The following is an 18712-nucleotide window of genomic DNA, read 5'->3' as shown; positions in this document are numbered from 1 at the left end:
TAACTACAAAATTCAGGATGAGTTTACCAAAGTATTTCATGTAGGTTTTTAACTTTAATATATGTTCATTAACATAGATAAAATAAAAAATTAGAAGAGAATAATAATGCAACAAGTTCAATTAAAATTTTTTGAAAATAAATGAGTTAGGAGCTAGGGATATAACTTAGTCCGTAGAGTGCTTATCTTGCATACACAAGGCCCTGGGTTTAATCGCTAGAATCACAAAAATACATTAAATAAATAAATTAATGAGTTTCCTAGTAGACCAAAAGAAGGTGAAAGGTGACAAGTAGATCAGAATCAGGCTTGTCCAATGAAAAGAAAATAAATGAGTAAACAAGGCAGAAAGTAATTGGATACAGAGGGACATGGTATAGCTTAAGAACTTAATAAATTCAAAACCATTTTCAACTGAAAATATACTACAACAGCAATATAAAATAGATATAAATATTATTACAATTTATGAACAATTGGGAAAAAAAGCCAAATCTTTTCATTCAAATGAATTATTTCCTGTTAGTTTATCCGTGTTAACAATGAATTAGCTTTTTCCATTAAATTTAAAATACAGAGTTTCTTGTATGTACATGTAATAAAGGGTAAACAAAGCTTAACAATGTTATGTAAAAATAAACCTACCTTAATTTTACAGCTCTAAAATTATCAAAAGTGGACTACATTAAGAGTCCTGTATGTGACATTTAGGGAATGCAGAAGTGATAAGGAAAAAAAAAAAAAAAACAGTTAATGGAATGATAGGTAATGCAATGAAGCAAAAGAACCAAAGCCCAGAAAATTTGTTCATGCTTTGTTGAATCTGTCTGTATTGAGCTGAGTATTGTATTTTGTGTCATTTGAAAGGACACATGTCTATGGGAACAGCCAATAAATTGTTTTTAATAAAAGCGACTTAAAATGTTCTGGGCGATGTTTTTCCGTTTTCAGGTGAATAAAACCCTTCATGTTTGACCTTTGTACTGCAGGTACATTCTTCCAGCCTACATTTCTCCAACAGTTAACATAAAGGCTCAATACATCTCTGTGAAATAACATCACTCACAAATCAAAGCTTCAAAGGAAACATTCTCGTAATACTTCCTGAAATTATTAGAGCTCTGCAGACCTGTATCTCTAATGCACTGTGACTGTTTATAATGACAAAGACGCTTTCTTAATTTAATGACTTTCAGGCTTGAGCTACTAAGATTTTTAAGTCTATTACTCCTAGGTTTCCCTTTAGTAAATTGTTTAAGATGAAAATTCAGAAAAGACATCTTCTTTCAACAAGAGAAAAATGGTTTCGGTTATTTTGAAGATGTACCAACATAACAATGGCAAATGGAACTTAATTTGCATGCCTATCCCAATCACCTACACTTAAGGTTAGGCTGAGGTAAGCATAAAATTCATCAGGTAGGATACTAGTAATCCTGCTTCATTAAACTGCCATTGTCTAATCTGCCCTATAATTTCCAGTGCTGAACTGGATGGTAGCAATAGCTGTTCCTGCATAACTCTTAAGTTGTCTCCTCTGTTCATCTATGACAATTAGATGTCATAATAATCCGTAAGGACAATCAGTTAACCAAGATCAATTAACCAAGATCAGTTAGCCAAAATCAGTTGTTAATTTCCATATAAAATCCTTAGAGAGGTAATCCTGTCTGTGGAACACTATAAACATCATTCACTCACTCCCTTCTGTAGGGAAGTGAATCACCACCCTGTTTGGGAAGGTTACACAATGCTGATAAAATCAAAGGCCAGGATTACAAAACAAGCATCTTATATTATGAATTTTATGCCTACCATCAGTTAAATTTTGTGTCTTGGAGGTTAGAAATAAATAGGTATAGGAGCTACCAAATATTTTTTTATCACCAGTTAGTATTTTCATTTTGGAGAAATTAAAAATGATTTTGTAATCTTCTCTGTTATAGCCAAAGACTTATTTGTGGTCAAGTAAATCCTATACAGACAGTAAAACAATTTACTACAAAAGGTTTTCCTTTTGATTCCTTTGATTGCCAGTTGTAGAGATTTTTTTTTCAAACACTGTGCTAGACAGGGCTCATAGGTTTCAGAAGACTGTCAAAGCTACTACCTTTTGATGACATTTCATTTTTAAAAAGAATAGAACATACTTATTTTCATCACCTACCTAAAGCACCAACATCAGCTGATAATCCATGAGGCAAATATATAATACTCATGTTTCACTATACACAACTCTCATTAGATTGACAGTGGGAGTTTATTTAAGCCACTTTTCATTAATAAAAGAAAAAACAAAATGGTGTACATGGTCTTTGTGAAACACTTTTGTGTTCAGATAGTATTAGGAGTGAAATCAAAATAATTATACCGAAGTGTTACACTGACCAGTTTTCACTGTGGCTATAAAACTCATGTCAGGCATCGCCTTCACATAAATACAGGTGGGTTGCTTCAAATCCTCCTTTTAAACAGAAACACAGAAAATGGATGGATACACATCTAAATGTGGCAGTGATTTCAACGAATAATATCCTTGAAATAAACCACAGTATGATGTTGGTGCATTTACAGAAGAGCAGACATGGCTTACAAATAGAGGAAGTCAGCTACTCAGAAGGATTTGCCATGGTCAGTTAATGTGGAGTAGAGCTTGCCATTGGCCCTGCCATTAAGCAATTCAAAGATTCCCCATAGGCAGATTTAAGCACACACAACATCTGAGCTCAGTCATGGAAGTCAAAAAGGAAAACAGATTCCACATGATGGCTCAACTGTTTCGTTTTTAATGGTCATTAGTGGCCTATAGACAAGGTTCAAGCTCCTAAGAAAACAACCAATTTGCTTGTTGTTTGACGTGCACACTAGGGATAATTTATACATTTGTTAATTTTCTTTCTTCCTCTAGCACATTAGGTGCTATCTGTTCTCTGACATATGAAACCTTAATCTCAATTCACCTAAACAGCAATTTTCTACCAAGTTCTCAGCATATTCTTCTGAATAAACTGTGTGGGATAACTTCAATTTGTAAGGGCAGAGTATTTTTTTAATAGCCAAATGGTATTTGGAGCTATATTTATTATCTGTCAATAGTAAATAAATAAAAATTCATAAAAGATGGGTGAGTAATTTGAGATACACTTTTTTTCTTCTTTTTGGGGGGATACAGGGAATTGAAATCAGGGACATTCGGCCACTGAGCCACACCCCAGCCATATTTTGTATTTTATTTAGAGACAAGGTCTCACTGAGTTGCTCAGCGCCTTGCTGAGGCTGGCTTTGAACTCATGATGATCTTCTTGCCTCAGCCCTTTGAGACGCTGGGATTACAGGTGTGCGCCATAGGCCCAGCTGGAGATAAATGTACCTTTTATTACTTCCTCTTCTTCTTTTTTTAAGTTAATCTCAACTGCTCAAGCAGCGATGTCAGTTTTCTAGTAATAAATTAAGTGGTTTAGTGACAATTTCAAAGAAAGAAATACAAAACAGTATTTAAAGCAGAATTGCCTGAGTGAAGTCACCATTAATGCATTTACTTTGATAAAACACCACTGTTGATAGATCAACTGCATTTCATAATGGTTATCTCTTACACAAAGCAGTGAAAAAAAACAGAAAAAAAATTATATGAAAAAGACACAATCCAAGTAGGGCAAAGCATTAAAGCATTACTTAGAAATGAGCCTTCTGTAAGGATATATATATATATATTTCCAAACCTTTAAAGGCAAAACTTCCAAAACTTACATAATTATTTTGCAGTCAAAGTCAACCTTAAACCTCTTAAAAAAACTGAACTTGAAAATAATTTACTCTGAGCATCTATGTCTCCTATGTTGTATGTTGTGTAAGATTTATATTTGTGGTAAACCATAGGTCTGTTTTGTATTCTCCAATAAGAGAAAAATGAATGGTTGTAGATTGAAGCCTTCTGTGTATATTCTCCTTTTTGTTAAAGACCATAAAGAAAGAAAATTGTATTAAAATGGCTAAATTTTCTTAGAACAATTCCCACAAATGCCAATAATTATAGATTTTGGTTTTCTTGGTTCTCATGGCTCTAATCTTTAGTAGTTGACTATGAGGCACAAAACAGCGTCAGAAGATTTCTGCATGACACATATTAAAAATCCTCATATTACACATGGTGGTTAGAGTCCAGCTTATAGGCAGTTAGGTTTAAGTGATACAATGGGAGACAAAGGAAATGTTGTGGGAACTATTACATAGTGAATATTTTGTGTTACTGAGCTAAACTAGCAGATTTTCATTTTTCCATCTCCTAAAATTCTAATGTAGACCACTGAGTTGATCTTGATTGGATATGTATTTTAGTGATAGGCATGGAAACATTTTTGTGGTTCTTCTTGTTGATGGTGTTTTTCAATAAAAACACAATGCAAGATACCTGACAGACTAGTAACTTTCTTGGAATTTCAGCCAATATGAAGACTTCTTAATCTGGACCTCGATTTCTAATCATGTATTAGATGTAAAAGAAAAGAGAACACCTCTTTATCTGTGTCTTATTATAGATTGGAAAATCTATTCTACCCCTAATCATTGTGTAATACAAAGTGACACTGAAGCTCAGCATTTAAAATACACAGATCAAAGGCATAAAATATTTCTAGGCTTGTATCAAAATGAAACCTTGCTTATGTGCTTGAAGTCACCTGTTGCAAATTTAGGTTTACAGGATAAGGAGTTGCCTCCTTTCATTTCTTTGCCCAGCACACACTGGTGGGCACTAAAAAGAATAATAGAGTAAAGTCTTGAGCTGTTAATAGACCCTTTAGCAGAGTCATAAATTTCTATATTTTATATCAGGTTCTGTTATGTTGCAATAAAAAACATTTATTAAAAAAGTTCCCCAAGTCAGTACATTTGCAATAGAATAGTGTACTGTTTTAGTGTGTATTTATATACTACTTAAATCTAGTGCTAATTTTGTAAAAGTAAAATGGGTTGAGTCTAGCAGAAACTATTCTTTATCAGCTCTGGAGTTAAGGGCATTCATAACCACTGACCATCTAGAACTGCACTGTTGTATTCTGTATGTTCTGATGAACTTTTGTGCTCTGTGTTGAACTGAGAATTTCCTCTATCAAAACAAAATTTGTTTACCCTTCTTCTTTAGTTCTAGCTAATTTCAAAAGTTTCCTCATTGATCAATGGGTTCAAACCAATGTTAAATAATGCTGTTTAAAACACAGAAGCCATTATTCCATGTCTGAGCTATGATTAAGCATAATTTCAATTCCCTTTGAAAAGTCTCCTCTTAGAGAAAAGACCTCATCTCATTCCCTCCAAATGAACACCAGTAACGTCGCTTATTGACAGAGTTTGTTATGTTCAAAGAAAGCTGAATTCATTTGCTAAAGGAGAAAAAGTATAAACAGCTCAAGGGCAAAATTCCTTTCCTAATTTTGGAGTGTGTGGTAGATGTCTACAGAAGGTCATTCTTTCACGTTACAAAATCAAACAAAAATAAACTGAGTATTAACAGACTTCATTCCTTTAAGCAGGCTATGGTAGTTCTGAATGTATTAACTCTGCCACTTTCTGTAGAGTATTCTCAAGTACAGTTTTCTATTTTTTTTTTCTGAAATCTAAGGTGTTTTACTTTAAAAAAATATAGTTCTAAACTTATCAAAGAAGAACTACCCTGATTTCATCAAATTAAGTGGAGCATATATTTTTTTTTCCCTAATTTATGGCCTACAATGGAATTGAAATTATTCTACATCTAGTCAACTACCTTAAAAAAAGGAAGGCAGTTATTTTGAGTAAAGATTGAAGTAAAAAGAAAAGAAAAAGAAGTAATTTTCTCATTCAAATAATTTAACACAATGAACACTTACTAGTTTATTCTTAAGAAATAATGATATGCAATAGTTACTGAACTTAATCTCCAGAGAATTAATTAGTCAAAAAAAGTTTTAAAAAATGAATTATTCATTTTTCACCAAACCACATTTGGTGCTCATTTGGATGTTAAACCACATCCAGAAGAGTTTCTTGGAAATATTAATTTGAACACAGAATATTATCGGTGGAAGAAGACATAACTGAAAAACCAAGATAAAATTTCAAAACAACAAAATAAACATTTTTAAAAGTACACAGGGAATTCATTGATTAAAACTAAAATAAAATGACTTAATTCAAAGAAGCAAAATTGAATCATTATCTGATTATTCAAAGCAACATTAAAATAAACAAGTTTAAAATAGTATAAAGATTTTGACATCCTTCATTAAAATGTCAAAATTCCCTGAGTTTTACTTGCAATAAAACACTTTTCCAGAGCTTGTTAAATGGATTGTTAAATGTAGCACTCATTCCATACAATGTTTACAGATGGCATTAAAAAAAAAGTTACTCCAAATCAAATGTGCGTGCATGGGTGCACATACAAACACACACACACACACACACACAATATTGTCTCTTTTAAAAGACAAATTACTCACCACCTTTCTTACACCTAACTTGACTTTCCTATGCTTATATTTCTTATGAATCAGAAGCATTGTAATTTTGGAAGTATCTGTGGTTGAAGTTCCAAATATCACTTTAAAAATTAATCTGTCATGATAGATGTTTAATGCGAAGAAGTTACTTTAAGAACTGAAACATGTAATAAATAGTGTACATTATTATAAGAAAGAAAGAAAGGAGAAAGGAAAGATAAGAAAGAAAGAAACAGAATTCTGTGGAGACAAAGATTATATAGCCATCTCGGTAAATTTATATTTGTGTTTAAAGATCCTAATGTCATTATTTAAATATAGGTTCAAGTCCTTGGTCACAAAAGCGCAGAAAAGAAAGAACATAGACTATCTTTACCAGGAGAGCACTGGAAGGACAGCAACTTGAAGTCACAGTGACCCACCAATCTAGCTCAAGTGAGGCTTCTTTTAGTCTATTTGCTTTGTGAAAGAATATGGACACAGGTCAAGAATTTAAATCTGGAAATGAAGTCAGGTTGGGACCAACATAGTTGTGCTCTTTTTTCTTTGAGAATTGCTATAACTTTGCCCCTTTGGCTCTTCTTCTTCCAAATGCATTTTCCCCATTTCTTTGCTACTTTTTTTTTGTCTTACATTGCAATTTACTTCTCCTTCAATAGCCTATGTATTTTTGAACAATAGAATTATACCCTACTTCTACTTAACTTTGATATTATTGGAGTTCTTTACCAAAAGTATCAAAAGGACATGGTAAATATATGATAAACTGGTTCATTTGTTGCATATTACATTTGAAGATATGTTCCTCATGTTATAAGGACAAAAACTTAATTGAGATATATACTTACTATTATATTGTATATCAATAAAAAACCACTCGATTGATCAGATTATATTACAGGACCAGTTTTTCTTAATTATTCATATAGTCAATCAGCAATCTATTTTATTCCTAAAAGTGTGTATATTTATATAAAGTTCATACAGCAAAGTTACCATTCTTTAGAAATTTTCATTATGTGGATGTATATTGATGCAGATAAGAAACTACATCAACATAATTACTTTAGTGATAGAATGTGTACAAGGCACAATGTCAGAAAGAGGAGAAAGCTCTTGGCATTGCTTGGATAGGAATTGTGGTTACCTGAAGGAGGTGACCTCTATGCTAAATTTAATAATCATCAGCAAGAATTTTTAAGATGTCCAAGAGTGAGGCAGAAAAAAGATTCTAGAGAGAGTAGTTTCACAACAGACAAGTGAGATTAAGCATGATGAACATAAAAACAGAAATGTACCCCATGCCCTGTGGCTACCTTGGTATGCCGGGTTCTGGGTGGTCCATTTGCCAGGTTTCCAGGCACAGTGCCTGTCACGTAATAGCTGCTCAGTATGACTGTGTAAAACATGGTATCTCATTATTTTTTAATTTCTATTTCAACACATAAGCCTAAGAAACTTTTCTTATGCTCATGCACCTAAAGGCATGACTTTTTTTTTTTTTTTTTTTTGGTACTGGAATTGAACCCAGGGGCACTTAACCACTGAGCCATATCCCCAGCCCTTTTTTGTATTTTATTTAGAGACATAGTTTTCCTGAGTTGCTTAGGGCCTTGCTAAGTTGCTGAGGCTGGCTTTGAACTTGCAATCCTTCTGCCTCAGCCTCCTGAGCCACTGGCATTACAGGCATGTGCCACAGTGTCTGACCTAAAGACATGAATTTTAAGTTATAGATAATTCTGAAATACAGGAAACATGATCAAATTTGGAGAAGCAATGATATAAACGTGAAGTTTTCCGTGGACCCTTCAACGAAATCAATAATTCCTTTGAAATATTTTTCATTTTGAATGTCCAATGTCAGAAAATGAAGAGTAAAATATTTTTGATAAACTGCAGCTAAATGAACTAAAAGTACTAGCATCTAGTGAAATACCTAATTTGGCCTGGTTTCTCTATTTATTATATCACACTGACTGGGCATAAACTCAGCTCTCCTCTCTTTTTAAGTACAATTTCTCTATTAGATTTTTTAACATATTTCTCTAAGTTCTTAAGAGTTTATAAACAGGATCAAGTTGGTCTCATTTTTTTAAAAAAAATAGTTATCCCTCAATATTTCATCATTTCCCACCAACAGTTCTTTGTTCACCAAACCAAGGGCGTAAGAAGAGTGTCAATCCCCTGCCATGACTAGTTAGGCTTCAGCCTGCTGTTTTCTGATGAGTGTCACCTTAATTCTTCCTTATTGTCACTCAAGGCATTCTGATAAAAAAAAATCCAAGAGGTAGTTTTCAGTAGATCTAGTATGAATTAATTTGGCAATTGGCAAAAATATTACTACTGGTTTAATCCAGGTATGTATTCCTTCTTAGTAGAGTCCAAGATTCTTCTCATAATAGGAACAGGAAAAGTGTTGGGAAGAGAGGCAAGCCACAGTCAATTTTCTTAATAGATCTCTCTCTGGGTCTCTGCCTCTCTCTTCTTTACTGCCTCTAAAATTATGTTGTAATCTACAACACAAGCCCTATGTCTCAACTTTGCTATATCATGTCCTCAATAGAGCTTTGGCAGAAGGAAGGGATATTTTTGGTCTGTTATATGTATTAGCTAAATAAAAGGTACTCCTCTATTGCAGTAGATAGTGTGGGTCTTTGCTTATTACTATGTTATTTCAAACAGTAGGCCTTTCAGCACAGAGATGATGTTACTAGTTAATAATATGATTATTTTCAAAAACATATATTAGTTTAACTAATAAATTTGAAAACTATTTACTCTGTCTGCAGAAAACCCAGAGTTGATGCCAAGAACACTATAGCATATAACATTCCTGGACTCTTTCCTCCTTAATCTCCTCTGGAAACCACTGAAGTTGCTACCCAACATCCACCCAGCACTTTTTTGTCTTGTCATAATCATTAAGTTAGCACAGTAATGTGTCCAGTTAAATACTTGCCTTCCCAGCTTCACTCACAGGTGAGTGTTGGTATATGCCCCATTCCTGGCCAATGAGATACAACTGGACAACTACTGGGGATTCTAAGAAAAATAATAACTAGTAATCATTTGGCATGAGTTCTACAATATTCTTTCTTAGCTCCAAAGCTTTATGTTTGTGCTCCCTCTGCCAGGAATGATTCTTCCCTTTTGTATAATAAATTGACACCTATCCAGCAGTGTAGGCTCAAATGTCATCTCTACAAGAAAATATTCCCTCACTTGTGTGTAAGTATAGAGAATATATTTTCATGTTTCTTTATGCTCAGAGTATTCTAGGCAGAGAAAATGAGAAACCAGGGTAAAGGATATCCTTGAAAGTTAGAGAATGATAGGATGGATAACATCTTCAGAGATACATAGAGGAACATCTGCTATCCACTTGCATTAAAAATTCTTGTTTATGTTACGTTTCAAAATTTTAAAATGCTCAAGGAGCAAGTTTTTCTTCCTTAAGAGGGGAAGATGGTATCCACATAGCCATTCCCACATAAACTTTAAAATTCATAGTTTCAAGGTGTGTATGTGTGTGTGTGTGTTTCTGTTTTTTAATTCCATTGTCAAGTGTCATCACCAATTAGGTCTTGTTATTTTGCCTCAGGTGGTAGAATAGGATCTGGAAAAAAGTCCCTCTTTGATTCAGATAACTCATATTTGCTTTCAGGGTGATATAAATATATGTTATAGATATTTTGTCCCATTCCTCTATCCTCTCAAAGCACCTATCCATATCTCTAGAAATGAATTTATCACATTGCTTTTCTGTTTTTTTAATATTTTTTACCCTTTAAATATGAGTTATGAGATAATAGAAGCTGTCATTTATTCATTTTTGAGCCACAAGTTTTGCACATTTCCTATACATTGGAAATAATAAATCATTGAAGAATAGAAGGATGCAAGAACATATCCTCTAGCATAATTTAATTCCATGGAAATAGTATATAATGCTCCCAAATCAGAGTAAATTGCCATCATATATCTTTATAGCCTATCATTTCTTTTACCACATAAAAGCAAAGTTTATATTGAATTTATATTAAATTTGTTTATAAGTGAAGTTTATCTTGAATTTATATTAAAATTTTTTATAAAACTCAGAGAAGAGGAATCCATCAACCAGGTGACATTGTATAGTATTGAGCTAAAATGGTAGATTAAAAAGCTGTCATGATGATCAGGAAGAGACAAAGAAATAATAAATCCTGTGCTATTCCAAGAATCAAAGTAGAATTATATCTTACTTTTGAATTTTGGGTTGCAGAAATAAGAAGTTTATCCCTTTTAAGCAAAGTAAATAAATTGTCTTCAACTGTACTAAAAATACTTTTAAAATTCAAACAATTCACCAGAACAAAATAATTGTAAACATGATAAAAGTATGACAAATGTTGCAATGTTTCTTTCTATTGTTCATAGTTCCATATTCTAACTAAAATTTTTATTTTATTTATTCATGTTGTGCACAGGAGAAGTACAAGTTTGTAACCATTTTGTATTGTTTTGGGGTTGGTTTTCATTATACTCCAGCTTAAATGCCACATCTTGAAAAATAATTCAATCTGAATAACTAAATGTGAATACCATTGTTGCTTTTTTTATGGAAAATTATAAAAGTTTAACATACATTTATATTTGTGACAAGAAAATGAAGTGGCTAAAAGCAGTATGTCAATGAAAGTCTTTTTTCATAAACAGATTCTGTCTTTGGGAAAAAGAATCATTGACTTTACTACATAGAGATTAGAAGTAAATTTGTGCTGCTCACCCACCATCCTAATCATTACTGTCAGGAAGTCAATTTGAGATCACAGGTCACAACTTTAAATTCAAATGTGGCATAGGAAATTTAATCAATATCTGTATGAACACAGAAAAATAAAATGCTACAAGCAAACCTATTTCAGTAATACATTTATTTTACTGAATTAAGATTATTCTAGAAGTGTGTTTCAGTCAATATTTGGGATGAATCCATTTTATAATAACCTTTGTTTCATATATGGTCCTGCATAGCTCATTATTATCAGGCTTAAATATTTTACATTTTAGTTTCTGCCTCAGTGATCCTATCGAAACTGATTTCTTGAAGGTCATCATAAGCAAAGTGCAGTGGCCTTTTTCATTTCTCCCTAGACACTGCTGTACTATTCATGTTTCTCATGCCTCTTTCTTTCTTAAATATAAACTCTCTGTACAGAATAAAGTGATTTTAAAACACGTGTCCCTCTACTTATGCCTCGCTGAGTGTACTATTTTTGTTCTTTTGAAATCTTTTTAGTGATAAATGTAATCATAAACTACTGGAGTTCATGAAAAATTAATTAGCTATTATATTACTGGCATTTGGGGTATTTCCTTTTCAAATATGAAGAATTATAAAGGATTTATCACGAACTAATAGTGGAACATACACAGAAGTAATGAGTTAGAACAAGAATTGGCAAATTACACCTATGGGCTAAATCAAGTCTACTGTCTATTTTTATATAAAAAGTTTTAGTCGTTTTCATATTGTTTGTGGTTGTTTTTGCACTGAAAGGGCAGAGTTGAACAGTTGTCATAGAGACCATATGATTTGCAAAACCTACAATATTTACTGTCTAGCTTTATACAGAAAAAGGTCACAGGCACCTGGGTTAGAGGATTAATTAACTTACCTAAAAAGGAGATCATGCCTCTTCTTTGATGCAAAAAAAAAAAAAAAAAAAAAAAAAAAAAAAAAAAAAGGCATCCCTATGGTGAACTTTATGCCAAGTTAAAGGGATTTTGCTGAACTTGAGTCTTTTAGAAATGTCTGTTTAGATATGACCTTCATTCTTGGCACCTTGTCTGAAGGATAAGTATGCAGGCCCGACATAACTGGCCACCTAAAGAGATTCTACAAGACCCTTCAGTATCTATCTCATCAACAGTTCTGGCTTTCAAGAGTACACACAAAATGAACACAATTGCACATGCTGGTAATCCCAGAGGTTCAGAAGCAGGAGGATTGTGAGTTCAAAGCTAGACTCAGCAACTTAGCATGGCACTAAGCAACGTAGTAAGATCCTACTTCTAAACAAAATATAAAAAAGGGCTCAGTGACATTGGGATTTTAATTGGTATCACATTGAATCTGTATAGTTCTTTTGGTAGTATGGTCATTTTGACAATATTAATTCTGCCTATCCAAGAGCATGGGAGATCTTTTCATCTTCTAAGGTCTTCTTCAATTTATTTCTTTTATTTCTTTAGTGTTCTATAGTTTTCCTTGTAGAGGTCTTTTTTTAAAAAATTTATTTATTTTTATGTGGTGCTGAGGATCGAACTCAGTGCCTCACACATGCTAGGCGTGCGCTCTACCGCTGAGCCACAACCCCAGCCCCTTTGTAGAGGTCTTTTACCTCTTTTGTTAAATTGATTACCAAGTTTTGTTTTGTTTTGTTTTGAGGCTATTGTGAATGGGGTGATTTTCCTAATTTCTTTCTCAGAGGATTCATCAGTGTTGTATAAAAATGCATTTGATTTATGGGTATAGATTTTATATCCTGATACTTTGCTGAATTCATTTATTAAATCTAGAAGTTTTCTGGTGGACATTTTTGATCTTCTAAGAATAGAATTCTGTCTTCAGCAAATAGTGATAGTTTAAGCTCCTCATACTTCATAGAAATAGAAAAAAGCAATTATGAAATTCATTTTGAAAAATAAGAGACCCAGAATAGCCAAAGCAATCCTTAGCAAGAAGAGTGAAGCAGGAGGCATCACAATAGCAGAACTTAAACTATACTACAGAGCCATAATAATAATAATAAAGGCATGGTATTGGCACCAAAATAGACAAATATACCAATGGTACAAAATAGAAGACACAGAGACAAACCCACATAAATACAGTTATCTCATACTTCACAAAGGCACCTAAAACAAACATTAGAGAAAAAATAGCCTCTTCAACAAATGGTGCTGGAAAAACTGAAAATTTGTATGTAGAAAAAATAAATTAAACCCCTGTCTCTCACCATGCACAAAACTCAACTCAAAGTTGTTCAAGGATGTAGGAATTAGACCAGAGACCCTATGCCTAATAGAAGGAAAAAGTAGGCCCAAATCTTCATCATGTCTGATTAGGCCTCCATTTTCTTAATAAGACACCTAAAGTGCAAGAATTAAAATCAAGAGTCAATAAATGGGATAGATTCCAACTAAAAAGCTTCCTCCCAACAAAAGAAACAATCAATGATGTACAGTAAGAGCCTATAGTGTGGGAGAAAATTTTTACCACATGCACCTCAGATAAAGCACTAATCTCCAGGATATATAAAGAACTCAAAAACTTAGAACTGACCAAACACTTCTCAGATGAAGATATACAATTGATCAACAAATACATGAAAAAAAATTTCAACATCTCTAGTAATTAGAGAAATGCAAATCAAAACCACTCTAAGATTTCATCTCACTCCAGTCATAATGCCAGTTATCAAGAATATAAGAGGGACTGGGGATGTGGCTCAAGTGGTAGCGTGCTCGCCTAGCATGTGTGAGGCACTGGGTTCGATTCTCAGCACCACATAAAAATAAGATATAGATATTGTGTCCACCTAAAAAACTAATAAATAAATATTTTTTAAAAAGAATACAAGAAACAATAAGTGTTAGTGAGGATGTGTGGAAAAAGGCACACTCATACATTGCTGGTGAGACTGCAAATTGGTGCAACCAATCTGGAAAGTTGTATGGACATTCCTTCAAAAACTTGGAATGGAACAACCTTTTGACCTAGCTATCCCACTTCTTGGTCTATACTTAAGGGACTTAAAAACAGCATACTACAGCCACATCAGTGTTTATAGCAGCACAATTCACCATAGCTAAACTGTGGAGCCAACCTAGATGTCCTACAATAGATGAATAGACAAATAAACTATAGTATATATGCACAATGGAATATTACTCAGCAATAAAAGAGAATAAAACCATGGTATTTATGGGTAAATGAATGGAGTTTATATGCTATGCAAAGTAAGCCAATCCCCCCAAAAAACAAATGCCAAATGTTTTCTCTGATAAGTGGGTGCTAATCTATAATGGGGGAGGGTTGTGGAATGAGTGGAGGCACTTTGGATTGGGCAAAGGGGAGGGAGGAGACAGGAGGGGATGGCGCACGTGGATAGGAAAGACCGTGGAATAAGATGGACATCATTACCCTAGGTACATGTATGATTGCACAAATGGTGTCATGGGTTTACATGCCTAGATTTGGATGGCACAATGGTTAATTTTATGTACCAACTACTACTTCCTGTATAACCAGAGAAGTGAAAAAATTTTCTCTATCTCTATACAATGAATCTAAGAGCATTCTGCTGTCATGTATAATTGATTTGAACAAATAAATAAAAGTTATTTTTAAAAAGACTTAGTGTTTAAATGCCTGTGTTTAAAAGAAGGGGAAAGAAAAGAAAGAAAGAGATAAATAATATACATAAGAGTACAGAGCTCCTTCTGGGATAGGTTCCTGATGAATAATACCAAGTGTAGAGGGCAGGGAAATGAAGGCACGGTGATATATGGCACATTTTCTTAAACCTACTGTGTTCCAATAAATTATCTCCTTAGAGAACCTGTATATTAAGAGTGTAGTGGCATTTAGCTGTAGTTCCTGGTACTTGGGCAACTGAGGCAAGAGAATTTCTTGAGCCCAAGAATTCAAGACCATTCTAGGCAATATAATGAGAACCCATCTCAAAAACTTGGAGTTTAAATTTAATTGAAAAAGAAAAGAAAAAGAAGCAAAGAGAGCTTAAGTTGATTTGCTTTCCACCAAACATGAAGTATGAAGGATACAAAAAACTTGCCAAATTGAAGTTCCTACAAGCTTATTTGCACTGAATTTATATAAGATTCTAGCATACCTTTATTATCCTTTAAATAACAAATTGTACTATTACATCTGTAGTTGGACTAGCCTTAGTGAATTTACCTTCCTATAACCCAAGGATATTTAACTAAAAGAATTAGGACTGACACCAGAGAAACTGAAGAATCACAATAGCCTCACAAGATCCACTTTTATATGGGAGGTTAACAGAAAATAAAAATAAATACCAGAAGTCCTATATATTCACATTTATGTAGCAGATTTGACTTTGAATCACTAACCATCATTAGATATTGCAAAAACTACCATCAGTTTTTTTTAAATTAAACTATTCATGACATTGAACAAAATGATTTTTAGTGGGATTTCTATGATATCTTGCCCATAAGTGAAACCTTCAACCTTATTAGAATTTTTCAGAAAGCTTGATTTTATGCTGATTATGTAGTTTTGTTCATATTCATATGCAATTATGTTTTTACAAAAACTGTATTTTAAACATTGAAATCTATTGATTTATAGGTTTTTTGATATTATTTTTTTAGTTGTAGTTGGACATAAAATCTTTATTTAATTTATTTTTTTGTGTTGTTGAAGATGGAACTCAGGGCCTCACAGGAGCTGGGTGAACACTCTACTGCTGAGCTATAACCTCTGACTGAGAGTTTCTTTAGACTGAAATTTCTACAACAAAATCTCCTATATCTGTAGAGGACTAAGATAAATAGTATTTTTCAAATATTTCAATTCAGTGTTTCATTTTACCCAGTGGAAACAAATTATTTTTATTCGTGAAAAGATAATTGAACTTTATTCAGTAATTGCCCTCAAGACTTGGGAAGATTAAGTTCAGAATGTCAAATTATGTGATAGAGTTATGAACAGAACTAATTTTTGACCAAGGGGAAATGTTCAGAATTCCCCCCAAGAAGAAGGCATACTCAGCTATAATGTTTCATAGTATTTCGGCTAAAATTCATATTATGAAATATTATATATATTATATATCCTTTAAAGCTATAAAATTTCTGGATTGTTAAAAGAGTTGCATTCATGATCTTCCCTGTAGATTTATTGTTGATTGAAGCTTCATATGTTGTTTCTCAATTAACACTAACAACAAAAGAAATGTTTCTGTACTTCAACAGATTTTCATATAGTAGTTCATATTATTGGTGCATAAAAATGCTATATTTTATGCCTCTAATAAAAAAATAAATTGTTTTACTACCATTATGTGTCTCATGCTGTTGTATATATAGGCAGTCCCTGTTTTGGGTTTACATGCCTAGATTTTGATGACACAATGGTTGATTTTATGTACCAATTTGACTCTGCTAAAGGATAGACAGATATTGATACAACATTATTTCTAGTTTTGTGTGTGAGGACATATCTAGAAATGATTAGCATTTGAATCAAGAGACTGAGTACAAAAGATTCACCCTCACCAATGTGAGTAGGCTTTTATCAAATCCATTGTCAAATCCGATAACATAAAAAGTCAGAGAAAGGACAAATTATCTTTCTTTCTATTTGAACTGGGACACCTATCTTCTCCTGCACTCACATATTAAATCTTCTAATTCTTGGTACTTCAATCTCAGGCTTAATTATGTTGTGGACTTTCCTGGTTTTCTAGCTTGCATACCGTGGATCACGGGACTTCTTGTCCTCCACAACCACATGAGCCATTCCCTATAGTAAATCTCTTTCACTGTTTTTCTAGTGAACCCTGATTAATACACATTTTACTTAACTGTGCAGTTGAAATTCATTACCACAATATATTAGCCACAAGTAAATTCATAAAGTGAAACTTTACTGCTGCTTACTCTTCACCTTCAAGTTCACTATTGAAATAATAGATGTACATCATAATCAATGACAATTGTATCAGTTTTCCTAAAATCTGGCTGTGATTGGTCACAGTACATCTGTTATTCAGTTCACACACTGAGCTAGTAGATGTGTTGACTCCTTATCTTCCCTTGAGAAACCCACATGGCATTTTATAGAAATGGACAATAGAGAAAATTGGTCAACAAAAGTCAAAGTATAGTTAGGAAAAGAAAAATGGAGGGTTCAGGAAGTAAACTTCGGAGTACACATAGATGGAGATTCAGAAGCACTGGCTGTGTGCATGCCATCACTGCCACATGTTGAGACTCTGGATGCACAGCCAGAGAATGTGGTCATGAGCTAGTTGACATGATGAGGAAAGTGGCTTGTTGAAAACAATGAAGTCCCAGAGGGAGTGGTTCTATCAAATTTAACATTATTGGAACTCAGAAGCAATTTATTACATTGAATATGCAAAGAATAAGCTGTTGGCAGTTGAAGCAAACTCAGAAAAAAAATATGACAATTTACAAGAGCATAGACAAGATGCCCACAAAATATCATAACCTTTAAAGAGAGGGGAAATCAAGGGATATTCAGTCCACTCCTGATAAGAGTGAGAGTTTTAATGAGGAAATTAAACACCCTAATTCTCAATGATTCTGATGTTTTCAGTGAGCATTCTAAACAAATATTAGTTTTTACCTTTTTAAAATATCCCTCGTCATTTATAACACACAGTATAAAAATTATTAATGTTTTGGCCAATCATAATTTCCCCCATTGGCATTAAGTTATCTTTGCATAATTTCAGGTTTTGCAATTATTTCTCTAAATCTATACTACCACAGAGAGTGAAGACGGCCTCTATTAGGTTCCATTTGAAATTGATTTGGTAGATACTGTAAAAAATTTCACCACAAAAACTACTAGTGAACTATTACACATTATATTAGAGTTAGAAAGGATTGAGAAAAATTTCTGACTAGACTGGACCCTTTGGCTGATTTTCATACAACTAGTTGGTTTCATAGTTAGTCTCTCAAAGACTTAATATCTTCATGCTGTATTAAGTCTGAGAGAGACTACCTATCCATTCTGGAATAATATTAAGATTTAGAATTAAAGAGAGCAGATGAAGAGCCCTAAAGAATTGTCATTTCAATAGCAGCTATATTCTGAGGTCAGGGTTCAAAGGGCCAAAATCCAGTAAAAAAAAAAAAAAAAAAAAACAGGCATTGAGATGACCATTGCACACACTGATTTCATTTCTGTTGTATAGATAATCAGCAATGAGATTTCTGCATCATATGATAGCTCTATTCTTAATATTTTAAAGAATGTTCATACCATTATTAGTAATGGATATACTAATTTACAGTTACACTAACACTTTGTGAGAATTCCATTTTCTCCACATCCTCACCAGCACTTGTTATCCTTATTCCTTTGTTTATAGCCATTTTTACTAGGGTGAGAAGGTATCCTATTGTAGATTGGACTTGCATTTTCCTGATGATTAGTG

Source organism: Marmota monax, unplaced genomic scaffold, assembly GCF_021218885.2.
Source record: "Marmota monax isolate L192 unplaced genomic scaffold, Marmota_monax_Labrador192_F-V1.1 WCK01_AAM20220418_F8-fsc00016, whole genome shotgun sequence".
In the NCBI taxonomy this organism is placed as follows: domain Eukaryota; kingdom Metazoa; phylum Chordata; class Mammalia; order Rodentia; family Sciuridae; genus Marmota; species Marmota monax.
The sequence above is the reverse complement of the archived record's forward strand: the minus strand, read 5'-3'. Positions refer to the sequence as shown.